The sequence below is a fragment of the Geotrypetes seraphini genome, chromosome 2 (genome assembly GCF_902459505.1).
Source record: "Geotrypetes seraphini chromosome 2, aGeoSer1.1, whole genome shotgun sequence".
Classification (NCBI taxonomy): Eukaryota; Metazoa; Chordata; class Amphibia; order Gymnophiona; family Dermophiidae; genus Geotrypetes; species Geotrypetes seraphini.
Genome location: NC_047085.1, coordinates 412988312 through 413016067, shown reverse-complemented (window position 1 = coordinate 413016067; position 27756 = coordinate 412988312). Strand labels below are relative to the sequence as shown.

General features: G+C 47.3%; 1 protein-coding gene across 6 annotated transcripts in view; it reads left to right on the top strand.

The window, feature by feature from the left end:
* GLCCI1 (glucocorticoid induced 1) overlaps nucleotides 1-27756 on the top strand; it is a 204780-nt gene that overhangs the window by 25495 nt on the left and 151529 nt on the right. The gene's annotated exons all lie outside the window — the stretch shown is intronic.

The window sequence follows — 27756 nt, the reverse complement described above, 5'->3', positions numbered from 1 at the left end:
GGGTTACACCTGGGCCCCCCCCCCCAGGTCCCTGCCTCACCCTCCCTCCAGTGATAGAGGGTCTGACTGGGTCTCTATATGTATGTATATTTTTCTTCTTTCCCTTAATTAAAAAAAAAAAGAAACCACAGGGAATAAATACAATGTCTACCCTGCTAGTGCTGAGCAACCGGCAATAACCGGCTTCAACCGGCACTTGCTGTCCTCTGCAAGCCTTGCCTCAGAGTTTATTGTGAGTATATTTTGGTTAGGCTTCTTGTTCGCTGCAGGTTCATTAGTCGTGGGTGCATGTTTGTGAGGGAGCCTTTCCTCTCAGGGTTCCGGCGTCATGGGTGAGTGACTTTGCTGTGAGCAATTTTATTTCTAGCCACAATTTTATTTTATTTCTAGGCCGGGTTTTGGGTGGTGTTCAACGCCTAACTCCTTTCGGCACAGGAGTGTCTATTGGCTGTGGGGAGTTCCGGGTATGTGTTTACCGGAGCATGAAGGAGTGGTTATTTCCCCGCGCACAGTTCTCCTCCAGGCTGTTTTTTCCTCCACTTTGGCGGTGGTCTGTTTGTTCGTGTTGGCCGCATTACAATAGTTTCGAAGCTGCGGCTGTCGGGGTTGTTTTCTCCTGAGTGCTGCTTCTCATTTCATATGCATTCTGCTGGCATGGGGCCCAATTTGAACGGCCTGAGGACGTTTCGGGGGGTGTTTTCACTCTGCTCCTCGGTTTCGTATGGTCTCTGTTAGGTCGGTACCTCCATTTCTTTCTAACGAGGTGTCATCGTTTCTTTTATGCCGCTCTCACTTTTCCTTCTTTCTTCCTGGGAGATGAAACGGTGAGGAGTGCTTTTATTCAATGCATTTTTTAAAAGTGCGTCGCGTTCTCCGCGAGCTAGTTTTCTAACGAGCTAGGTTTTCTAACGACTGGTGGTTGTTTAGATCACCTTTTTGTATTCTTCAAGGGATGCCTCAAATGTATGGTGGTGTCCAAAGCTCGATGGGTCTAGGAGGACGCTATTTATGCTTGCTTGATGGCAGGGAAGCGGTTGGCGAGAGAACTTCATGAACTTTCCGCCAGAGCGATGGCTACTTCTTGGACTTGGTCCAGAGGTTTTTTCCTTGGAGGAGATTTGTCTCGCGGCTACTTGGTCTTCCGAGAGTGCTTTATCTCAGCATTACCGGTTGGATGTGGGGGCGCATGCAGTGGATGCGTTTAGTGCTTCGGTTGTTGCAGAAACGGCGTTTGCTTCCCACCAAGATTGAGGATTGCTTTGCTACATCCCATTGGTCTCTGGATTCATCTGCTGCTGTTGCTAAGGAAGGAAAAATTATGTTCTTACCTGTTAATTTTCTTTCCTTTAGACACAGCAGATGAATCCAGAGCCCCACCCTTTCTGGATATTGCCTGTCGTTTTTTTCTTGTGCAACTTTTGCAGTTTGTTATTGTTGATGGTTGTATTCTGTATTATTGTCTTTTGAGATTTGTTATGGGAAAGAAATTTTTTACATGCTATGCCTCTTGATGGTTATGGATGCTTGGGCAAGGAGCTATACTGAAGATACAGGAGGAGTGCCAGCCAATAGGACCACCTGTTAATCAGTTTCTCTGCCTCTGCCTGCTGGTAGATGTAGGCTATCCCCATTGGTCTCTGGATTCATCTGATACATCTAAAGGAAAGAAAATTAACAGGTAAGAACATAATTTTTCCTTCTTTAGTAATGGTGTGACATGGTCAAAATTTCTTTTACCTGTGATGATTTTTATTGCAGTATTTTGTATTAGTTGTAATCTTCTAATTTCCTTTTGTGTGATTCCTTTATAAAGTGAATTGCAGTAATCCAGTTTTGAAATGATTAATGAATGAATTAAAATGTTAAGTGAGGGAGCATCCAGAAAGTTAGCTAGGGATCTAATCATAAGTAGCCTATTGAAACAACTTTTAACAGTGGAATTAACTTGATCATGATAGTTTAGTTTATTATCTAATCTAATCCTTAGGTTTGTATACCGCATCATCTCCACGTTTGTAGAGCTCGACGCGGTTTACAGTAGGAGAAATAGGAAGGAACTACAACAGAGGGTTAGAGGTAGAAATGCGAAGAAAATTTAGAGGACTTGGGATGCCAAGATATAAGAGTTTCCTTGATTCCTAAGTTGGAGGGAGACTTACATTTTTTGAGAAAAGCCAGGTTTTCAGATGTTTGCGGAAAACTTGGAGAGAGCTCAAGTTCCGAAGAGGGGAGGTAAGGTTGTTCCAGAGCTCAGTGATTTTGAAGTGGAGGGAGGTCCCTAGCTTTCCTGTGTGGGAAATGCCTTTTAGCGAGGGGAAGGATAGTTTTAATTTGTGGGAGGATCTGATGGTATTAGGGTTTGAGGAATTCCAAGAAAGAGGGATAAAGGGAGGGAGGATACCATATAGGATTTTGAAAGTTAAACAGGCGCATTTATAGTGGACCCTGGCGATTATCGGAAGCCAGTGGAGCTTGGCCAGGAGCGGGGAGACATGGTCAAATTTACTTTTAGCGAAGATGAGCTTGGCCGCGGCATTCTGAATCCGTTGGAGTCTGTGGAGGTTTTTCTTAGTTAGGCTTAAGTAGATAGAGTTGCAATAGTCCAATCTGGAAAGGATGATGGATTGGACAAGGAGGGTAAAATGTTTTTGATGGAAGCAGGATCTAACTTTCCTCAGCATGTGAAGGCTGAAAAAGCATTTTTTTTTACCAAGGATTGGAGGTGGTCATTGAAAAACAATGTGGAATCAATGATGATGCCCAAGACCTTGCTCGAGAACTCAAGCTGCAGAGAGGAGCCAGAGGGTAGTGGGATGGAGGTGGGTAGGTGATCTAGTTTTGGACCGAGCCAAAGAAGTCTTGTTTTGGACTCATTCAATTTCATTTGCACAGTGTGGGCCCAGGATTGTAGGTTCATTATACAAGAGGATATGTTCTTAGACAGGTCGGTGAGGTTCGAATCAGTCTCGAGGAGGACGAGGATGTCGTCTGCATAAGTGTAAATTGTTTCAAGGGGGGATAGGTGGAGGAGTTTTAGGGAGGACATATAGATGTTGAAAAGGATAGGGGATAGTGGAGAGCCCTGCGGGACTCCACAATTCGGTTTCCAGGGGGAGGATGAGGTGCCATTCATGTTAACAATGTAAGAACGAGAGCGGAGGAATTTAGAGAACCAACCTAGGACTGTGGAGTTGATACCTATCTCAGAGAGTTGGTAAACAAGAATATCATGGTGAACAACGTCGAAAGCAGCGGAAAGATCAAATTGTAGGAGGACGGCGAACTTGTTTCGAGAGTGAAGTTGTTGAACCCTTGAAATCAGGGAAGACAGTAGGGATTCGGTGCTGAAGTTAGGACAAAAGCCATATTGATAGGGTAAAAGAATAGAGAATCTCTCTAAGTATGATGAGAGTTGGGAAGAAATGATGGACTCTAGCATCTTGGTTAGGAGAGGGATATTTGCAATTGGGCGATAGCTAGATGGTATGGAAGGGTCAAGGTCAGATTTTTTCAGTGGTGGGGTCAAGGCGATATGACCCATTTCTGGGGAGAAATGGCCCGACTGAAGGGCGGAGTTTATGAGAATGGTGATAAAAGAAATAGCCTGAGCGGGAATGTTCTCGTATAGGTAGGGGGGGAATGGGTCCAAGGAGCAATTACAGGATTTCAGTTTGAGGCAGAGATTGAGAACCAGGGATTCAGATACGCGCTCAAAGGTGGTCCAGGATCTGTCAGCTGGGATAGGGTTGGAGACCATTAGGGTGGGAGTGGAATCATTGGGCATTAGGGAGTTGTAAGACTGAAGGAGGGAAAGAGCATCTCAAGGAAGAAACCTTATCGTTGAAGAATTTTGCTAGAACATCGGCTGAGGGAGAGGAGGGGAGCAAGGTGGGGTCTCTTTTGGAGGTTAGGGAGCGCCAGATGTTGAATAGAGTACTGCTTTGATTGTTGGACCTGGAGATTTTATCACAATAGAAGTTCTTTCTTGCTTTTTTTAGTGCTGTATTGTACAGCTTGATATTGACTCTCCAGGACTGTCTATCTATTGGACATTTTGATTTTTTCCATATGCGCTCCAGAGCTCGACATTTCTGTTTTAGCTCTCTGTGATATGGGAGGAACCAAGGGGCCTTGCGGGGATAGGAGATGGATTTAGTGGAAAGGGGGGCGAGGGAAAGATAGGTGGATTTGGAGAGAGCGACCCAGTTATGCCAATTAGAACCTGAAAATGCAGGCTTAGGGGCAGAGGAGAATAGATTGAGAAATTTAGACCAGAACAAGTCGCTTGTGATTTTTTTGCGGAAGGTAATGGGTTTGGAAGTACAGGGTGGAGCCCCAAGGTGCGACATAAAGATGGGGAGACAGAAAGCCCCTAGAAAGTGGTCAGACCAGGGGACATGTTCCCAGCGAGTGTCGTCAATTGACGTCTTGTGAGCGGTAAGGTCAAGGAAGCTAATGAGGTCTAGTGTGTGCCCCTTTTCGTGGGTTGGGGATGGTGCAGGGGGGGTGAGGCCAAGGGAGGTGAGGAAGCTAATAAGTTCAATTGTATCCTTGCTGGTGATGTTATCTAGGTGGAGATTGATGTCTCCGATGATCAATAATCTTTGGAACTTGAGGAAGGCGTTTGTTATAGTCTCAAGGACGAGTTCGGAGGAGATATTCCAAGAGGTAGGTGGGCGGTATAGGAGCAGGATGCCCAGTGGGTGAGGGTGAAGTTCATCGTTGATGGAAGCAAGCATGTATTCTAGTGAGGTGTGGCAATCCCTTTCGAGGAGCTGAACATCGAAAAAGGATTTGTAGAGAATTGCCAGGCCACCTCCTTTACAGTTAGATCTAGGTGAAAAGAGACCTTGGTAGCCATGGGAGCAGAGTTCATTTTGTGTAAATAGGTTATCTTTTTTAATCCATGATTCCGTGATGCATAGGAAACCAGGGTCAGAATCTTCAAGTAGGTCCTTCAGAATTTGAATCTTGTTGCAAGCGGATCTTGCATTGCAATAAAGCACTGGGACTGGGGTGAGCGAGTCAGAGGCAAGGTTGGGGAGATTGGCAAGGGAAACAGACTTTAAAGAAGCATGGTTGATTCTTCAGGGTTTTTTGGGGGGAGGATGTGGTCTGGTGCGAATCAGCGTGGGGATTTTGAGGCCAAGGCAGATATTATTGGTATTTGCGGAATTGAGAAGATTGGGAGAAGGAGGTATTACGCAGAGGGTGGAGTTGAGGGAAAAGCAAAGTAGGAGGAGAAAGGGCCATGAGGGTGGCTTCATGGTGAGAGGTTGGTGAGCCTTTGGTGAGCTTTTGGGTTGCGAAAATATATATATCTATGAAGACTTAGAGAATTTTTATCTTATCGACGGACTGAATTGGAAAGTTATTAATGCAAATTGGTGGTGGACTCTTGAGTCCCTCTTTCCATGGAAAAAAGATGTTAAATATCTCCTCGTCTGATTCTGAATTAACTGGGTGAAGGATTTGGGAAAATCATCGGCATAAGCGAAGACTGAGAACCCTATGGACTGACATAAAGTTAACGGAGGGGCTGTAAAAATGTTAAATAAGAGAGGAGATAGAATTGAGCCTTGAGGGATTCCATAGTTGCTAATAGAAGTTTTTGAAGTGAAATTATTAAATCTAACCTTGGAGGTTCTTTTAGAAAAGTATGATTTGAACCATGCCAAAACTAAGTCACTTATGCCAATTGACTCAAGCCTTTTTAGTAAAAAATGATGATCGATTGTGTTGAATGCGGCTGACAAATCCAGCCAAATGAGAATAGCAGATTGGTGGTAATATAGTAAGTACAGAAATGATGAAATCGGGCCAATCAAAGAGTGTTCGGTGGAATGATTTTGGCGGAAACCTGTCTGTTTAGGATGAAGGACTCTAGTTGTTTTGACATACTCAGAAAGTTGTTTGAACACAATCTTTTCTGTTAATTTTGCAAGAAAAGGAATGTTCACTATGGGTCTAAATTTGAGCAGTCACTATGGTGTTCTTTTGGGATGGGGTGAATAAGTGATTCCTTCCATGACTTTGGAAGGAATCCGAAGGTAAGAAAGACCCTTTGAGATAATTGTTTGGATAAATGGCCTGAAGAAAGGGAAGAAGTGCTTCAAAATTGAAGGAGGAATTGTCTCAGCGCTGTTACCTTTAGTGTTGAGACTTTTTAAAAGTTGTTCAAGTTCACTAATTGATAGAATGGAGAAGTTGGCACATTTTGCAAATCGGTATGAAGCTATTTATTTCTTGTAGCTCATCGTTGTACCTGGGTTCATTAGAAATTTCGTGATGAATATTGGAGATTTATTCCGTGTAAAAATCTGCTAACTCTTGAGCTGAGGGCAAAAGATCACCTTTAGGAGAGGATTTTTGTTTGAATTGCGAAAAGAGTAGATAAATTTCTTGCATTCTTTATTCGCTTTAAATAATTTCTTTTAGCCATAATGATTTTCTTTTTGTAGAACGTTGACTGCTCTAAATATTTGGATTGATTTGGTGGTGTTTCATTTTGTAGCCATTTTCATTCTAGTGAACGTAGTTGGTTTTTTAATTAGACCTAGTTCAGGGGAATACCAGGGGTTTTGAAATTTTCTCGCTGAAATTGTGCGCGTAATTAGAGGTACTAGTTTATCCACGAGCGATTTAGTGGCTTTTTCCCATTTGGAAATTAATTCTTCCATGGAGTCATTGGTAAGATTGTCTTTTTGAAGTTGAAAGGATGGAAAAATTATGTTCTTACCGGTTAATTTTCTTTCCTTTAGACGCAGATGAATCCAGAGACCAATAGCATAGCACACATCTACCAGCAGGTGGAGATAGGGAAACTGATTAACAGGTGGTCCTATTGGCAGGCAAACCTCCTGCATCTTCAGTATTGCTCCTTGCCCAAGCATCCGTAACCATCAATATGCTTAGCATGTAAAAAACTTATTTCCCATAACAAATTTCAAAAGGTAATAATACATAATACAACTATCAATAATGACAGACTTCGAAAGTTGCAAAAGAAAAAACCGACGGTCAATATACAGAAAGGGTGGGGCTCTGGATTCATCTGCTGTGTCTAAAGGAAAATTAACAGGTAAGAACATAATTTTTCCTTCCTTAGCAACAGCAGCAGATGAATCCAGAGACCAATGGGATGTAACAAAGCAATCCTCAATCTGGGTGGGAAGCAAACGCCGCCTCCGCAACAACTGAAGCACTAAACGCTGCCTCCGCATGCGCCCCCACATCCAGCCGTTAATGCTGAGATAAAGTATTATTGGAAGACCAAGTAATCGCATGACAAAACTCCTCCAAGGAAAGAACCTCTGGACTATGTATACCCCATCATCTCCACAGAAGTAGAGCTTGACACGGTTTACAGGAATAGATATAGAAGGAACTCCAACGAAAGTAGATTTGGCGGTGGGAAAGTAGATTCGGCGGCGGGAACCAGCCCACGCCGCCTAAGAGCGAGAGACACCATCGGCCCTGCCTGCAGGGTGAGCGAGCCCCGCTCCGCCTCCTTCCCACAGCCAGCCAGGAGAGGAGACTTTTTCCGTTGAGATTCGGTGGCGGGAACCAGCCCACGCCGCCAAAGAGAGCGAGAGAAACCATCGGCCCTGCCTACAGGGTGAGCGAGCCCCGCTCCGTCTCCTCCCTACAGCCAGCCAGGAGAGGAGACTTTTTCCATCGAGATTTGGTGGCGGGAACCAGCCCATGCCGCCAAAGAGAGCCTGATGCCGCAAAGACCAACCCTGCTTCGGCTCTTTTTCTGAGCCAAATCGTCTCCCCAGCCCTTTTGAGGGCCGCCAAAAGCCTCCTGTCTACAGGATCGCTCGGGCTCGATTTTGCCCACTTAAGCGTCCGCCGAAAGTTGAGGGCCGCCGAAAGTTTTGCCTTCCCTACGACTTGACAAGGCAGAGGAAGGAGGAATCTTCCCTCCATCTTGTCCCTCCTTCCTCCGCCCGACGCCTCAAGAGGAATCAAATTCCAGCCCTGCTGCGGCTCTCTCTTACAAATCTAATAGACACCAGCTAGACATAATGTCAAGTTTTATCCTAATCTGTTACCATGTTCAAGTTCTTACATGATCCTATGTAATTTGTTTTAAGTTCTGCCCAATTGCTAGGATAACCAGATTCTATCTAATTGTTTAAGTTCTGCCAAGGATCACTAGACTCTAATTAATTGTTTAAGTTCTGCCCAATTGCTAAGGTTCGCCAGATTCTAATTAATTGTTTTAAGCTCTGTCCAATTGCTAAGAATCATCAGACTCTATCTAACTGTTCTAGTTCTGCCCAATTGCCTAGTCTATTTAATTGTTTAAGTTCTGCCTAATTGCTAAGGTTCACCAGATTCTACTTAATTGTTCTAGTTCTGCCCAGTTTCTAGTTCATCAGTCTCTATCTAATTGTTCTAGTTCTGCCCAATTGCCAAGCCTATTTACCGTATTTTCACGCATATAACGCGCGCGGTATACGCGTTTTTACCTACCGCGCATACCCCTCGCGCGTTATATGCGTGAGCGCGTTATACCAAAGTTTTTAAACATAGTTCCCACCTCGCCCGACGCCCGATTCACCCCCCCAGCAGGACCGCTCGCACCCCCACCCCGAACGACCGCTCGCACGCGCTCCCACCCGCACCTGCATCCACGATCGGAGCAAGAGGGAGCCCAAGCCCTCTTGCCCGGCCGACTCCCCGACGTCTGATACATCCCCCCCCCCCCGGCAGGACCACTCGCACCCCCACCCCGAACGACCGCTCGCACGCGCTCCCACCCGCACCCACGATCGGAGCAAGAGGGAGCCCAAGCCCTCTTGCCCGGCCGACTCCCCGACGTCCGATACATCCCCCCCCTCCGGCAGGACCACTCGCACCCCCACCCCGAAGGACCGCCGACTTCCCGACAATATCGGGCCAGAAGGGAGCCCATACCCTCCTGGCCACGGCGACCCCCTAACCCCACCCCGCACTACATTACGGGCAGGAGGGATCCCAGGCCCTCCTGCCCTCGACGCAAACCCCCCTCCCTCCAACGACCGCCCCCCCCCAAGAACCTCCGACCGCCCCCCCCAGCCGACCCGCGACCCCCCTGGCGATCCCCACGACCCCCCCACCCCCCTTCCCCGTACCTTTGGTAGTTGGCCGGACAGACGGGAGCCAAACCCGCCTGTCCGGCAGGCAGCCAACGAAGGAATGAGGCCGGATTGGCTCATCCGTCCTAAAGCTCCGCCTACTGGTGGGGCCTAAGGCGCGTGGGCCAATCAGAATAGGCCCTGGAGCCTTAGGTCCCACCTGGGGGCGCGGCCTGAGGCACATGGGCCCAACCCGACCATGTGCCTCAGGCCGCGCCCCCAGGTGGGACCTAAGGCTCCAGGGCCTATTCTGATTGGCCCACGCGCCTTAGGCCCCCACCAGTAGGCGGAGCTTTAGGATGGATGAGCCAATCCGGCCTCATTCCTTCGTTGGCTGCCTGCCGGACAGGCGGGTTTGGCTCCCGTCTGTCCGGCCAACTACCAAAGGTACGGGGAAGGGGGGTGGGGGGGTCGTGGGGGTCGCCAGGGGGGTCGCGGGTCGGCTGGGGGGGCGGTCGGAGGTTCTTGGGGGGGGCGGTCGTTGGGGGGGAGGGGGGTTTGCGTCGAGGGCAGGAGGGCCTGGGATCCCTCCTGCCCGTAATGTAGTGCGGGGTGGGGTTAGGAGGTCGCCGTGGCCAGGAGGGTTTGGGCTCCCTTCTGGCCCAACTGCCAAAGGTACGGGGAAGGGGGGTGGGGGGGTCGTGGGGGTCGCCAGGGGGGTCGCGGGTCGGCTGGGGGGGCGGTCGGAGGGTCTTGGGGGGGGGGGCGGTCGTTGGGGGGAGGGGGGTTTGCGTCGAGGGCAGGAGGGCCTGGGATCCCTCCTGCCCGTAATGTAGTGCGGGGTGGGGTTAGGGGGTCGCCGTGGCCAGGAGGATTTGGGCTCCCTCCTGGCCCGATATTGTTGGGGAGTCGGCGGTCCTTCGGGGGGGGGGGGAGGGATGTATCGGACGTCGGGGGGGGCATCAGGCTTTCAGGAGGGGGACAGACCTTCAAGGGGGGACAGTGCACGGATGTCAGGGGGGTTGAACGGAGAGTCGGGACAGCGCACGGAGAGTCGGGACAGCGCACGGAAAGTCAGGGCAGTGCACGGAAGTCAGGGGGGGTGAACGGAGAGTCGGGACAGCGCACGGAGAGGCGGGGCAGTGCACGGAAGTCAGGGGGGTGAACGGAGAGTCGGGACAGCGCACGGAGAGGCGGGGCAGTGCACGGAAGTCAGGGGGGGGTGAACGGAGAGTCGGGCAGCATGCGCGGTATACCCGTGAGCGCGGTATACCAAAGTTTTTGTGCATATCATCGTGATTTCTGCGCGCTATACCCGTGTGCGCGTTTTATACGGGTGCGTGTTATTTGCGTGAAAATACGGTAATTGTTTAAGTTCTGCCCAATTGCTAAGGTTTACCAGATCCTATTCATTTGTTTAAGCTCCGCCCAATTGCTAAGGTCCACCAGATTCTTTTTAATTGCTCTAGTTCTGCCCAATTGCCTAGACTTCCCTCTATCCCTGACTCCCACCCTCCGACAGGCTTCCCCAACCCCACCATGAAGCCACACCCGTGGATTTTTCTTTTCCTCCTCTGCTCATCCTCCAATATCACCCTCTGCCTGAAACCTCCCTCTCCCGACTTACCTGACCCCATAAATGTCAGTACTATTTGCCCCGGCAGCAAAATCCCCACGCTATTGCACACCAGAAATAACCCTTTCAAAAAACCCCCACGAAGAATCAATCATACCTCCTTAAAGCCTATTCCCCCTGCCAGCCTTCCCAACCATGCCTCTGACTCTCTCACCCCAGTCCCGACACTTTACTGCAATGCCAGATCTGCATGCAACAAAACCCAAATTTTGAAGGACCTACTTGAAGATCGTGACCCCGGATTCCTATTCATCACAGAATCATGGATTGCAAAAGACGACATATTCACACAAAACGAGCTTTGTTCTACGGTTACCAAGGTCTCTTCTCCCCCAGAATTAACCGAAAAGGAGGTGGCTTGGCACTCCTCCACAAATCTTTCTTCGATGTCCAGCTTCTCGAAAAGGGTAGCCATGCCTTTCTAGAATATATGCTAGTCTCTGTCAATGACGAACTCCATCCTCACCCACTGGACATCCTGCTATTATATCGTCCACCATCCCCCTGGAACAAATCCTCTGAACACCTCCTCGAGACCATCACAAACTCCTTCCTCAAATTTCAAAGATTACTAATCATTGGGGATATTAATCTCCACCTAAACGATACCACCAACAAAGATGCAACTGATTTCACTAACTCCCTCACTTTTTAAGGCCCCCCCCCCCCCCCCCCCGGCACTCTCTGTAACCCATGAAAAGGGGCATACGCTAGACATCATTAGTTTCCTCGATCTCACCGACTACAAAACTTCGGTCGATGACACTCGCTGGGAACTTATCCCTTGATCCGACCACTTCCTTGGGGCTTTCTGCCTCCCCATTTTCATATCTCACCTCGGATCCCCACCTCATCCCTCAAACTCCATTACCTTCCGAAAAAAAATTACTAGCGAATTGTTCTAAGACAAATTCCTCAACCTAATTTCCACCATTCCTAACCCTCCAAATCCTGAATCCAATTGGCACAACTGGATCACTCTCTCTGAGACCACCTACCACTCCCTCGCACCACTATCAACTAAAACTGTCTGCTACTTCCGCAAGGCCCCTTGGTACCTTCCATATCACAGAGAACTGAAGCAGAAATGTCGAATACTGGAAATGTCAAATACTGGAAAAAATCTAAATCCCCCACAGACAGACAGTCCTGGAGGGTTAATATCAAGTCCTACAATTCTGAACTAAAAAAAGCAAGGAAGATCTACTACGGTAACAAAATCTCCAGATCTAACAACCAAAGTAATACATTGTTTAACATCTAGCGCTCCATATCCTCCAAAAATGACTCCATCATATTCCCCTCCTCTCCATCTGCCGACGATTTAGCAAAATTTTTCAACGAGAAAGTCACTACCTTACGACACTTGTTCCCACCAACACCCTTCTACAACTCCCTGGTGCACACCGACTCCAACCCTACACTAACCGTCGCCAACCATATCCCAGTAGACAGATCCTGGACCGCCTTCGAGCTCATATCCGATTCCCAGGTCGCTAAACTCTGCCTCAAGTTGAAATCCTGCAACTGCACCTTGGACCCTTTCCCCTCCTACCTATATGAGAAAATTCCCACACAAGCCATCTCATCTCTCACTAAACTTATAAATTCTGCCCTTCTTTCAGGCCTATTTTTTGCTGAAATGGGACACATCGCCTTATCCCCACTATTGAAAAAAGCTGATCTAGACCCCTCCACACCATCCAGCTATCGCCCAATAACGAACATCCCTCTCCTGACCAAGATGTTGGAGTCCATCATATCTACCCAACTCTCATCCTATCTTGAGAGATTTTCCATTCTTCTACCCTACCAACATGGCTTCAGACCCAACTTCAGCATCGAATCCCTACTGGCCTCATTAATCTCAAAGGTCCAATAACTTCACTCTTGCAATAAGTTCGCTGTTCTTCTTCAATTTGACCTTTCTGCAGCTTTCGACATTGTCCACCATGATATACTAATTCTCCAACTCTCTGAAATTGGCATAAACTCAACAGTCTTAGATTGGTTCTCAAAATTCTTACGTTCCCGCTCCTAATCCGTTAACATAAATGACTCCTCGTCCCTTCTTGGAAACCGATTTGTGGAGTTCCTCAGGGTTCACCTCTATCCCCGATTCTTTTCAATATTTATATGTCCTCCAACTATCCCCCCTTGGAAACACTTTACACTTACGCTGATGACATCCTTGTCCTCCTCAAGACGACTCTAATCTCATCAATCTCTCTGAGAACATCTCTTCATGTATTTCGAACCTCCAATCCTGGGCCCTCACCGTACAAATGAAACTAAACGAGACCAAAACAAAACTACTTTGTCTCGGCCCAAAATTAGATCAGCTACCCACCCTCATCCCACTATCCTCTGGCACCACATTGCAGCTTGAGCACTCAAGCAAAGTTCTGGGCATCATCATTGATTCTACATTGTACTTCAACGACCACCTTAACTCCCTAGTAAAAAAATGCTTTTTCAATCTTCACATGTTAAAGAAAGTGAGATCCTGCTTCCATCAACAACACTTCGCTGTCCTCGTACAATCCATCATTCTTTCCAGACTGGATTACTGTAATTCCATCTACTTAAGCCTAACAAAGAAAAGCCTTCATAGACTTCAACGGATTCAGAACACCGCGGCTAAACTAATCTTTGCAAAAAGCAAATTTGACCACGTCTCCCCACTTATGTCTAAGCTTCACTGGCTCCCAGTAATCCTTAGGGTCCACTGCAAATGCGCCTGCCTAACCTTCAAATCTCTACACGGCATCCTTCCTCCCCTTTTTCCACTATCCTGGAACTCCTCAAATCCTAACACCACCAGATCCACTCAAAAATTCAAACTACCCTTCCCTAGCAACAGCAGCAGATGAATCCAGAGACCAATGGGATAGCACATATCTACCAGCAGGCGGAAATAGAGAAACTGATTAACAGGTGGTCCCATTGGCTGGCACTCCTCCTGTATCTCCAGTATTCTCTATCTCCCAGCAGGAAATGGTCGCTATTCAACTAGCTCCTGAATTCTGGCTGTGACTGGAACTTTATTTTCTCCTGTTGAGGTTTCTCTTCAGTGAGACTGCCATTTTGTTTCTCCTGTTGAGGATTCTCTTCAGTGAGCTGGCAATGCTATTTCTCCTGTTGAGATTTTCTCTTCAGTGAGACAGAGGTGTCCGGCTGAACGGTGTCGGCTTTAGGGGTTACACCTGGGCCCCCCAGGTCCCTGCCTCACCCTCCCTCCATTGCTAGATGGTCTGACTGGGTCTCAATTTTTTTCTTCTTTCCCTTCTCTGTTAAAGAAAAAAAAGAGACCACGGTTGCTACATTCTGCTCTGTTACTGCTGCTCAACCAACTTTAACTGGCTTCAACCAGCCCTAACAACAAGCTTGTGAGAATGTCTCTGTTTTTTAATGTTGGTTGAACTTCAGGTTCTGTTTGGGAGTCTTAGTAATGTGGGTTCGGTCAACGTATGCTTAAGGAATGGATATTTTATTGAGGCTAAGTTTTATGACTAGAAATCCATGGAGGGAGCCGTGACTTCCCGCCCTTTGCATGCACACGCTTGGTTTCCTTGTTGGTTACAGCGCGGCAGTAGCGGTGCGATTTCATGATCGCACTTGTTCTCATTGTTGGGTTTCAGTGTAGCAGTAGTAGTCCTGTTTATTCTGAGGCTCTCTTTCATCGGTGTTTGTCACGGCCATGTGCAGCTGATTGTGCAGGTGCCGGTTTATAGCAGCGCGCATGAGATGGGACTTGTTTTTTTCCAGCACTGAGGGCCGTTCTTCTGGTTATTCCCCGAGTCTGATTTTCTTTCTATGCAAGCCGCGGCAGGGTAAATTTTGCGGGGCTTGAATCCGACTATGTTTCTAGGAGCGTTGATGCAGCGGCCACGTGTCATCAAGAATCAGGTGTGCGCTTGGTCTCCAGCGATGGCGGGAGAGCTGCAGCGTTCCGGTAGTTTGTTTCCAGCTGACTTTGGTCAGGGTATGCCGGGGCTTCTCTCCTTTCCGGTTCAGACAAATTGTATGTGTTTCACCAGCTTTGGGACAAGCTTGGGCAGATTTATATGTCTATGTCTGTGTTCCTGCTGTACTCCCTTGAAGGAAGCTGCTTGTTTAATCGGACTCTGGGGTTAGCACTCAAGGGGTTTACCAGAGAGACTCTGACCTGTGCTAGGTCACCCAGTCTCGATTTGTCTCCGGACTGGGGCGACATACGGCAACTCACGGCACGGTGAGATCAGCAGTAAGATAGTGCCCTGTATTTCACACAGGTATCTCATTGTCTCTCTTGGGGTCCCTGCAGATTGAGCCTTTTTCTGTTGGTAACTGTCCTTATTTGGGCCTCTATGCTGAGCTGCATGTGTCTAGTAGTGGCACAGGATATATATGCCTAAAGGTAGTACAAACAGTTTCCAAGTTCGGGCTGTCTCTATGGGCATAATGACAGTGCGCATCTTCCTGCGGCCAGGACTCTCTTTCTGAGGGGGCCTGGACTTCAGATTTCCATGCTTATCACGCTGGTTTCTCCTGTCGCCATTTTCTCATGGCACATGCTAGACGGGCCCCCCGACCAGACAGGAAGGGCTGTACAGCTCCTTTTAACCAGCAGCCAGTTACCTATTCTATCAAACCCGCGGAGGATCACGCGCTATGTGGCTGTTAGCCTCATCCCTAAAGCTCTCATTAGCAATGTGAGCTTTGTCTGATACCTGTAAGGATGCTGTTGTTTTCCACGGGGTGGTAGATGCAGCATCTTAATTGAGTCTAGTACGTATTCACTTTAAAGGACATACGTATCTCGCTCATGTTTCATGGAGTTAGTACTGTTTTCATGGTTCCAGCATATTCCTCTTTACATTGTGAAACTTGATTTTTCCTAGGAGAATCTTCTTGCAGATCCTACAGTTCTCATCCTGCCATTCCCTGACCTTCTGCACTTCATTCTGAGGGGATCTTGACTTCTTCCAATGACTCTTCAGGCTTTCTCATGAGGGAGAAGATGCTATAATGTCAGGTCAGGGGGCTGTGAAGATTTTTCAGGATGCTTGCAACTGTGCATCCTCCTCAGGTTTCCAGTTCATTCTTGGAGTCTCTGTTTTGTGTTTCCCTTTTCAGTGTTACTGGTCCTCAGGACAGTTCTTGTAGTTTTTCGGGAACTAAGGGATGTTGTTCCACTTACTGCATGGTGACCAAGACGGGGGCATTGGGCTGGCTGGTCCCATTCTGCTGAATTAGTTTCTCAGGGTTACACATTTCTGCAGTAAAACTGGGAGAATATTTACATTTTCCCTATGGACTCAGAATTGGCACTAGGTTTGCTTGCCTCTCTTTGAGCAGCGCTTTCGGTTTTGGCACATGCCATTTCACCTACCCAAGGCTTCAAGAACATTTTAGAAAATGTGGGCAGTGGTACCGTTTTGGCGCTACCAGGTGATTCACCTAATTTCTTCTTGACTGACTGCTTGATTCGGACATCTTCCAGTCGGGCCATTTGACTGACACGAAAGAGTGGTTTCTTTTCCTCAGTTCTTTGGACGTGAATCTTCGAATTTGCACAGCGCTTTTTACTCCTGTACTATTTATAGGTATATCGGGGAGATGTTTTTATTCATATAGGAGAGAATTGTGTTTCTTCCCAGAGACTAGGGCGAGGGTCACAGTCTCAGGTTTGCATTCTTCTTTGGTCACCATGACCCAGAGTATGGGATTCTGTACAGATTATAGGATCCATGTTGCTGACTCCATTGGGAACTTCGGCTTGCTTTCCCATTATAACGCTATAGCAGTCGCTTTTGTTCCAGTGGTTCCCGGTATCTCAGGGCTCCAATTATTTGGTAGGCTCCTCATGCATCGCTCTATATGATTTGGTGGCTCAGCGAGATTTCTCTTTTCTGGAGCTCTAGACCATTCTTCCGGAATGCCGCTGAGGGTCCTTTCAGTCAGTATTATGATGAGGGGTATTTCTCTACAGCTTGGGCAGTAGGTGATGTACTCAGTTGCCAGGTACAGTTGTTGATCTACTTCAATGGGTGGATCCTCATCTTCCTCTTCTGTTGGCAGATCATTTTAAGGGTCAGGAAAAGAGTTTGGATAGACTTTCTCTCCGCGAAATCTGAGCATGGCCCATTTATTGTATGTTACAGTGTACAGCACTGTGTACGCTCTAGAAAGTGTAAACGTTAGTAATGGTGAAATCTTCTACATCCTGGATATTGGGAATTTTGGCTCAGGCGTCCCAGCTCTTTTTATGGACGTGAGATTTCCTGGAACTAGACCTCATGGCCTCGTCTCACAATTCAATGCTTCCTAGCTTCTTCGGCGGGCACAGGGAGTAGGAGTTAGAGGGGATAACAGCGTGGCTTCTTTCTTACCTCTGGTTTCTCTTTTTCAGTGTTTTCCCCTGGCTGATGATGGCTTGGATTTGCTATCTCAAGCTCGCTTTCCGGGCACAGTATTTGTAGAATCTGTGGCTTGGCTGCACCATCCTTGCTATGCGGATCTGATGAGTCTTTTGACAGCCGGACTAAGAAGTTTCCTGGTATCTCCGGATTTGCTCACCTAGGGTCCGATCAACATGGATATTCATACTACTTTGGTATTACGACCTAGCTTTTGAGAAGTCATGACTGACGTGTAGGCGAAGCAGGTTGTTTCTTCTCTTATCCAGGCGCTACAGACGTCTTCACCTGTGGCTTCTGCTTCCATTTGGAGGTTTTTCCTTTCTTGGGTACTTCTCAACATTTGCACCCTTCCAGAGTTCCTTTTTGGCACAGGTGTATTGCCGAGAGCTTAGCGTTCAATTCCCTTCAGCTTCAAGTGCCATTCTTAGCTTGCTACAAGGGCTAGGTATATTGCTCTTCGATTACTTCTCAGCTTCATGTAGTTCAGTTCCTAAACGGAGTACGGTATATTTGTACACCTCTTAGAAACATAGAAACATAGAAACATAGAAAGATGACGGCAGATAAGGGCCATAGCCCATCAAGTCTGCCCACACTATTTACCCACCCTCTTAAATCTACTGACCCCCTAAAGAATAATTGTAATTATAATGTCACTCTACTGACCCGCTCATTCAGTCCTAGTGACCCTATCCCTTGGCATGACCTCGTAGGGATCCCACATAGCCCTGTCCGGAGTACAATTTTCAGGTACTTCTTCGCAGTTTACCGAAGGCTTCATTTCCTCCTTGTGCCGTTGAACACGGGGTTTCTTGTGGCCGTGGTTTCGGCTCTGCAGTTTTCTGAGTTGCAGGCCTTGTTCAGCGGGGATTCCTTTAAAGTGAAGACGTACTAGACGTAATCTAGAAGCTGCATTGACCCTCCCATGGGAAACAATCTGCATCCTAATTGTTATCAGATAAAGCTCACATCCCTAAAAAGAGCTTCAGGGATTATTCCAACAGCCACATAGCATTTGCTACTCTGTGGGTTTGGGAGAATAGGTGACTTGTCCCTGGTTAGAAGCTCTTCCTGCCAGTTTGAGGGACTGTCTAGCAGGTGCCATGAGAAGATGGCGACCTGAGAAATCTGTGCAAGAAGCTTCGAAACTTGTAGTTCCTGGCATACTAGAAATAGAAAAGACAGTTCAGGAATCAATTCTATAGTGCTACCAGACACACACAGCGCTGTAGTGCTACCAGACACACACAGCGCTGTACAGAAGCACAAAGAATAAGAAAACCTCTAAACCTACAAAGACTCAGCCTTCAGGGACACCGAGAGAGACAAGAAGATACCCGTATGAAACATAGGGTACTCTCATGCCGCTGATATCTCTGTGCAGCAATTTGCCTTCTGATGACCCATAACGGCAAAACACCGAGATTGGGCGACTGAGCACAGGACTGAATCTCTTTCTTAAGAACCGTGAAGCATAACAGTAAAGTCGCAATTAAAGTAGTTGTTTTTTCAAGCAGAGAGAGTGGGGAAACACATACACAAGGTATATCACCGCAACAGTGGCAAAAGCTGTTGAAACACTCCTGACGCTTAGAACCCCGAAAACAGGGAAGCCGCGGAATAGTGACCTAAGTCAGTTGCAAAATAAACTCCGTGAACACTGCGGTGCTCCCGCTAACGCCGGAGACTCAAGCGCGTGCCTGTTTCATGCTGAAATGAGCTGGCTCTATCAACAATACATTAAAAATCTACCCGGAGCCAACCATTAAAATATTTTTCCCACTGTCATGGTATAAAATGCTTAAAATGAACATTGGAGAGAAATAAATGAATTCTGCTTCATTCTCAACTTAGGAAAATAAGCACACGCCTCTTGCACTCAGTTAGGAACCGGCTATGTGAAGAACACACCCGGAGCCGTCCAAATATTTACCTCCACTCGGCCGCGAGAACTGCCAAGCAGAGTCCGCCTCAGAGAAATCCCACTACCCCTGTGGTGCTGCTGCCAGAGTATGAAAACAAGCGCTCGCCTACAACACGTGGGAAGGCACTAGTTCCGTCAACGGAGCTCTACCAATACACCCGAAGCCCTTTACTAAATAAACTTCATACAAATGTAAATTTACTTGTTAGTCATTAAACTAGTTCCACAACTCTACAAAATATAGCATTTGATATAAAACATATTTCTTCTGTAGACTCATACCGAACCCGCAGCTCCACCACAACTATAAACCAGAAAAGAAGTGCAAATAAAACATATACTCACAACTTTGTTGATAGTGCTGGGAGATGCTGGTTGCTCAGCACTATGAGGGCAGAATTGTTTAATAGTCACTGTGGTCTCTTATTTTTTTTTTTATATATATACAGTGAAGGGAAAGAAGAAAAACCGAGACCCAGTCAGACCCTCTATCATTGCAGGGAGGGTGAGTCAGGGGCCTGGGGGGCCCAGGTGTAACTCCTAAAGCCGGCACCGTTCAGCCGGACACTCCTGTCTCACTGAAGAGAAACCTCAACAGGAGAAAATAACTATCCAGTCACAGCCAGAATCCTGGAGCTAGTTGAATAGCGACCATCACCTGCTGGGAGATTGAGCATACTGAAGATGCAGAAGGTGTGCCAGCCAATAGGACCACCTGTTAATCAGTTTCTCTATCTCCACCTGCTGGTAGATGTGTGCTATCCCATTGGTCTCTGAATTCATCTGCTGCTGTTGCTAAGGAAGAAGAAATTGAAGAGATGTTAAGTTTACTAAGGTCTCTAAAGGAAATAGTCATGGGGGGGGGGGGGGGTAAATGATTCTGGGGTAATATTTGAGTTTAAATTTAGTCAAGATTAGATGATGGTCAGACCAGGGAACTGGACATATGTGAGGTGCCAAACAAAGTCACTCTGCTGGGGGGGTGTTTGGGCATCTCTCCCTCTGCCAGGGGGTGTTGGCAGCAGGAGAGATTGGGCATCTCTCCAGCAGCATTGGTGGGAAGCGGGGTTGTGTTTAGTTGGCACCGGAAGAGATTGGGAATCTCTCCCTCTGCCGGGAGATTGTTGGAGGTGTGTTGATGGCGGGAGAGATTTGCCATCTCTCTCACTGCCGGGGGATTGTTGGGGTGTGTGTTGGTTGACGGCAGGAGAGATTGGGCATCTCTCCTGCTGCTGGGGTGTGTGTTGGTTGACGGAAGAGATTGGGCATCTCCCGCAGCCAGGGGGAGGGGTGTTGGTTGGCGGCAGGAGAGATTCGACATCTCTTCTGTTGCTGGGGGGAGGGGGAATAAAGATTGTTGTTTTTGTTGAATGGGAATTCTCCACTCAGGTGTTCCAACTGCTTGTGCAGAGATGGGGCCTCCTAGAAATAGACCTCATGGCCTCGTCTCGAAATGCAAAGCTTCCTCGGTTCTTCAACAGACACAGGGAGCGGGAGTCAGAGGGGGTAGACGTGTTGGCTCTGTTGGCCTCACGGTCATCTTCTTTATATGTTTCCCCCTTGGTCAATGATAAGTCATATGCTCCATCGTGTAGCTCGCTTTCAGGGCTCAGTGATATTAGTAGCTCTGGACTGGCTGTGCCGCCCGTGGTATGCAGATGTGATGGGCCTCTCGACGGGTGAACAATGGCGGTTTCCAGTGACTCCAGATCAACATGGAAAATCCGTCCCACTTTGGTCTTATGCCTGGCTTTTGAAAAGTTGCATCTGAGACGTAGGGGCTATTCGGAGCAAGTTATTTCCACTTTTCTCCAAGCAAAAAAGAGATCTATGTCTGCGTCTTATGCTAGAGTTTGGAGAGTTTTTGAGTCTTGGTGTGGTGATCAGGGTATTTCACCCTTCCATGCTTCTTTAGCTAACATTCTGTCTTTTCTTCAGGATGGAATTGCCAAGGGCTTGGCGTACAATTCTCTTAATGTTCAAGTAGTGGCAATTGCTTGTTACAGAGGCCGCTTGTCTCGATCTTCCCTTGCTTCACAGCCTGATGTAGTTCGGTTCCTGAAAGGAATACGACATATTTGTCCACCTGTTAAGAAGCTCTGTCAGGAGTGGGGCCTTAAGGTAGTCCTTGGGGGCTTACAGAAGGCTCCGTTTGAGCCTTTGTCCAATGCTACTCTAAAGAATGTAACATTGAAAGCAGTGTTTCTTGTGGCTATGGCTTCAGCCTGGCGGGTTTCTGAGTTGTAGGCGTTGTCCTTTTTTACAAATTTCATATTCAGGGGTCTCAGTTAGAACTGTACCATCATTTCCTCTGAAGGTAGTATCTTCCTTCCATGTCAACCAGTCTCCCTTCCTTTGTTTCGGAAGCAGGATTGGGGGGCGCGCTTATTCTTCACTCTGTTCCTTGATGTCCATAGAATTCTTTTCCACCATCTGCAGGTTACTAACAACTTTCAATGTTCAGATCACCTTTGAGCTATTCGCGGGACACAACAAAAGTATGGCAGCATCCAAAGCTCCCATTGCTAGGTGGGTCAAGGAGACCATTGCTTCCTCTTACTTGATAGCAGGGAAGCGATTGCCGGAAAGTCTTCATGCTCATTCAGCTAGAGCGATAGCTACTTCCTGGGCTGAGTCTAGAGGATTTTCCTTGGAGGAGATTTGTCGTGTGACTACTTGGTCTTCTAAGAATACCTTTTCTAAACATTACTGGTTGGATGTGGCAGTGCGTATGGAGACTGCTTTTGGTACTTCGGTCATTGCGGAGGTGGCATTTGCTTCCCACCCAGATTAAGGATTACTTTGCTACATCCCACTAGACTCTGGATTCATCTGCTGCTGTTGCTAAGGAAGGAAAAATTATGTTCTTACCTGTTAATTTTCTTTCTTTTAGGCGCAGCAGATGAATCCAGAGCCCCATCCTTTCTGGATATTGTCTGTCGGTTTATCTTTAGCAAGTTTCAGAAGTTTTGTTATAGTTGATAGTTGTGTTCTGTATTAATATCTTTAAAATTTGTTATGGGAAAGAAGTTTTTTGCATTCTGAGAATTTTCTGGTTCCGGATGCTTGGACAAGGAGCAATACTGAAGCTGCAGGAGATGTTCCATCCAAGACAACCACCTGTTAATCAGTTCTCTATCTCCACCTGCTGGTTGATGTGTGCTATCCCACTAGTCTCTGGATGTATCTGCTGTATCCAAAGGAAAGAAAATTAACAGGTAAGAACATAATTTTTCCTTTTGAGAATCTAGCCCTGATTCTTCCCTCTCTCCTTAAAGAATGGCATGGAGATGGTTTGCCACGGTTATCCATGGGGACGGGAATGGTGATGATTCTTGTCACTGTCATGCTGTAATTTTATGCTTTGTAAATAAACACTTAAATTTTTCAACTAATTTTTCATAAAATGGGGAACCCAGTGTAGGGCCTGCAAAATCGGGCAGTTATGTTCAAAATGTGAAGTCCTAGTAATCAGATGCATAAGTGCATTTTGAGCAACTTGTAGCATGCAACAATTGTTTTGAAAGTCTAAGAAATAATGTTGTGCAATAGTGAAACATAAGAGTAACATAAAACTGCACAACAGTAGGAAAATAGGAAAATTCTTGTACAATCCCACTTTATTCTGGGACCAATGGGTTATTTCCCTCCACCCGCCAGGGTCTGTAGGAAGCCTCAAAACTTCAGAGGCTTTATCTTCCCTCCCTTACATACCTCCTCTCTGAGCATGCTCACCAGTCTTTTCTTTCTACAAAGCCAGGTTGTAGGAGCTCATCTTTTCTGCTCGTGTTTTATTTTGTGATCTTTCAGTATTTTTTGTTCATGGTTTTTGCCCTCGTGCTGTAGAGGTTTCCTGCGGGGACATCCTGGACTGCGGGAGAACATCTGCTTCTGGGGGGTTCCCTGCTCGGCAGTAAGCCTCTTGGACAGCCTGCAGATCAGATCGGGGCTCCGGGACCTTTCCCTTGGGAGCTAACTCATCCTAGGTTCGTCCGATAGTGGGTGTAGTGTGGATTGAAACTGTTCCATGGAGGCGCTACTGGATTCATAGCCACACTGCGTCCCTCCGCCAGGCGTTTGCGAGGCGTGTCCACGGGTGGTGGAGATCTCTGGCCGTGGTGATCTGGCAGGTGGGGCAGTCAGAAGACTTGAAATCCAGATTTCCAGTTCACTGAAGCAAAGGATCTCCCTGCAAGCTGTTCTCAACACAGTGAGTAAAAGGTTTCAGTTTCTCCTGTGAGCACATGGTTATGTGAGAGCAAGTTAAGAGCTTGAATCAGAGATTTTTTTTTTTTTGGGGGGGGCGGTCTTTAAAAAGGTGTTTTTAGGGGGTTTCCCTACATGTCCTATGCCCTCCCACCCCTAAAATCCCAAAATCTCTGTTTTTGAGGATTCTTTGTGGTTTTCTTGGGCTATTAATAGTTAAAATGGCGTTGGTGGCCATTTTGGATTTTTCCAGATTTGATTTCAAAGGTTTTTTTTTTTTTTTCCATACTTGCCCGCTTCATTTATGAAAGAAAACCACATAATGACCTCCCCAGGGCAGGTTGGGTTGGATTCATGCCTCATTTGCGGTAGATGGCTGTCAATTGTGCAGCCTTGTTCAACATGCACTGCAGCCTGCGAGGGGGGTGAGATTTGCTAGAATGCGGTGCGTTTGACCTCTGGGGAGGATCTTCAAGCGTCTTATGTCCTGACTTCCATGAAATTGGCGTCGGGGGGGGGGGGGGGGCCCTGGGGAGTGCGCTGGCAGCGTTTGGTGAACCGTAAGTGCGGCTCCAGCGAAAAACATCATAAATCTTTCAAGCATTCCAAATCTGAGGTGCAGAATTCTGCTTCCGCCGCAGAGGTTGGTTTTCCCCTGGAATTTGTGCACATGCTTTATCAGGCATACTTGGTTAAAAAGTCTCTGCCAGTTTTCCTTCTACCGGCTTCTGTGCTGGTCACAGGGTCCCCTGCTCCAAGGGATCAGGGTCTTTCTTCTTGTCTTCCTGTGAGCGTACTAGCCCACAGTTGTGCCAGACACTCTCCATTCCTCTGCTTTTACAAGGCAGCTCTGTGGCGGCCATGGACCTGGCAAATTTGGCAAGCTCTCCAGGATCCGGGAGCCTGCAATTTGGGGTAGGACCCCACTTTGCGCAGGTTCTTCAAACCCGCACACCTTGTGGATTTAATCTCTGATTCTCTGCAGGAATCGAAGCTACAGATGGAACAGCTGGTCTCTGCTGAATGTTCCCTTATGAGTGACCAGAGGCCACAATCTGCTTCTTTTCCTGATGTTGTCTGCATTCTTACAGATTTTTGGGAGACTTCTGAGAGTCCCTTGAAATGTGTTTTGAGTCATGGCGCGGCTTTATCCCATGGCGGATGGCTTTAACAAGCACTTTACTTCTCCGAAGGTGGATTCTTCATTGGCGCATATCGCCAAGCGCACATCTCTTTCTAGCGATTGGGGTTTGTGGTCCTGAAGGATGTCCAGGACAAGGTGTGGATTTTATCCTTAAGCGTCAGTTTGATTCGGCTGGGGTCAAAGCGGAGATGGCCTCTTTCGTGGCTTGGGCATGCCACTCCAAGCTGTGTCTTAATCCTGACACTGTGGTGCTTCGGGATTTGGGTTTTCTCATCTCTGGCGTGGATTACATGGCTAATGTCCTGTACAACATCTTGAACATTTTTGCCAAGCTTGGCGCCTATTCTGTTTTGGCACGCAGGATGCTCTGGATCCAGCAATGGTCTGGTGATTCATCTTCTAAGGCTACTTTAAGCCAGTTGCCCTTCAAGGATCAGTTCCTGTTCGGTAAGGATCTGGGTGATCTTTTGGCCAGTGTTCAGGGTTGTAAACCCAAGGTATTACCTAGGAGCAGGTCCCGCCCTTCTGGGCGTTCAAATTTTCGTCCCTTTCGACGTTCTCGCCTGTACTCGGGCCCTTCTACAGGTCATCGTTCCTCATCGTCTGCCAGACCACACTTTGGTGGGTGTCGCCATCAGCAGTCTGTGGCAGGTCACTAAGAAACAGTTCTGATGCCAGGCCGCTTTCTCCCCCTCTGCGTGGTTGTCAGCCTTTTTGGCAGAATGGGAGGCTATCATCTCGACCACTGGGTTCTGGAGGTTCTCCGAGGTGGTTACAAGTTGGAATTTCTCTGTCCTCTGACTAAGTATTTTCTGGTTCCTCTGCCAGCCGCCTTGAGAAGATGGTTCGGGTGCAGGCCACAGTATGCAGACTTTTGGATATTGCAGCCATAGAACCAGTGATGGAGCAAGACTTGGGTTCTGGGAGATATTCAATATACTTAATTGTTCTAAAAAAAAGATCCAACGATTGGAGACCAATTCTGGACCTCAAGGCCCTGAAAGCCCCTTGATTCCACATGGAAACGATACACTTGGGTGATCACATCGGTGGCATGGGGGATTTTATAGCCTCCCTGGATCTGATTGAGGCAGATCTCCACATTCCCATTTTCCTGGACCACCGGAAGTACCTGCAATTCCATATTCTGGGGCGATATTTCCAGTTTGTGGAACTGGCCTATGGGTTGGCAATGTCTCCCCGGACCTTCACAAAAGTGATGGTGGTGACGGCCCATCTGTGCTTCATGGGTGTCCTGGTTCACCCATATCTGGACAACTGGATGATCAGTGTACCGTCTCTGTCCGAAGGGCGTCAGGCTGTCCATCAAGTGGTACCATTGCTGTAATGTCTGTGTTGGGTGATCAGTTTCAGAAAGAGTCACCTTGAGCCCACTCAGGATTTGGAGTACCTGGGTTCGGTTTCACACGGGTCAGATCAAAGTGTCTCTGCCCTTGTCCCATCAGGAGAGGCTACAGCAGGTTATCAGGGATCTTCTGGCCACTCTGATACTGACAGCTTAAGCTAAGTAGCAGTATCTCCAAGTTCTGGGGACCATGATGGCATCAATCGATGTGGTTCCTTGGACCAGAGCCTGCCTGTGTCCGCTTCAGGATGCACTGCTTTCATGCTGGAATCCACAACGGGACCTTCTACATGCACCCCTGCCCTTAATGACGGTGGCGTGCAACAGTCTAGCATGGTGATTACGTCCTCTCTCTCTGTCCCAGGGTCTTTAACTCCGGGTCTCGGTCTGGATGATCTTGTTGACAGATGCGAGTCTCAAAGGATGGGGAGTAGTGCGCATGTCTGTACCTGTTCAGGGCCAGTGAGCGTCCTCAGAGCGCAAGTTGTCGATCAGTTGCCTGGAACTACGAGTCGTCTCTGTCATCAAGCCGTCTGTGTGTTCTCGGACAATGCTGGGCTTTTGGGTATGGGCCCTCCTTCTCTGAGGGGCTTATTGGCAGTCCATCCAGATGTGTTTGTTTTCTGTGGGGAACATTGCAGCTAAGGCCTCCCTTGTGCTTTCCCTATCCAACCTGGAACCTTAATCTGGTTCTTCGTTCTCTTGCTCACCCTCAGTATGTGCCACCCGAGCAGGTGTTTTTGATGGATCTCACACTCAAGACGGTCTTCCTGGTGGCTGTTTTCTAAGTCTGTAGAGTTTCGGAGCTTCAGTGCCCTCTCCTGCAGGGTTCCCTTTCTGTGGATTCCGGATTCCGTGGGTGATGCTGCGTACTGTTCCTTCCTTTTTTCTGAAAATGGTTTCCACTTATCATGTGAATCAGGAAGTTCGGCTTCCTGCTTTTGCTTCCTCTGGTTCACGGGAGCAGGATCGGGTGTTGTGGTTCTTGGACGTGTGCAGAAGTTTATTGCGATATTTATTTAAAAAATTTATATACTGTCTAAAAATAAACGGTTTACATGGTTTACATACACAGTGTTAAAATAACAAAAAAATAAAAACAAATACATAATAAAATAGTCATCTAATAAAAGTAAAATTACATATGATCCTCAAGAAAATACCGTAGAAGGAATAGCAGGGCTCTTGTAAAATTCATCAATTTTAGCGGAAATAATTAAAAAAGGCATCTACGAAAAGCTGCGTCTTTAGTAATTATCTGGAGGTCACCAATGAGTTTCGCCTCTCGGACCACCTGTTTGTCTTGGCAGGTCTTGCTCGCAGAGGGAAGCAGATACCATTTCCAGGTGGATTCGCATGGCCATTTCCACAGCTTATGTGGCGGTCGGAAAGAAACTAGAGGAGTTTTCTTCCTCTTGCGCAGAGTTGTCGGGTGTTTCTCTGGATGAGATTTGCAGGGCTGCTACCTGGTCCTCCTTGCAAACATTCACTAAGTTTTATAGGATTGATATGGCGGCCAAGCAGGATGCTACTTTTAGTGCCTCTGTGTGTACAGCGAGCTCATCAGTCCCATCCTGAATTTTTGGGACTGCTCTGTTACTTCCAACTGGTCCCAGAATAAAGTGGGATTGTACAAGAACGAAAGATTAGGTTCTTACCTCTGCTAATCTTTTTTTCTTGTAAATCCACACTTTATTCCGGGAACCCGCCTTAAACTTGTTGATTTGCCAGTTGGCTGCCTTTACTAGTAAGCTGTGTTTCTGTTCAGGTTAGCACTCAGTTTGGAGGATCACCAGTTAAGGCGCCCTCTTCTGTCAGTGCATTTGTTTTTACTTCTAGCATTGTTATTGTCATTCAAGTTACTGATGTTTGTTATCCTGATTTGATTATGTTCCCTTGTTGCTATTTTGCATTTATAATTCTGAGAAGAATATACTTATTTGGTTAGTGTCCCCCATATCCCTCTCTCGTTCTTATTCTCTATAGATGTTCCTGGCTGCTTTCAGACTGA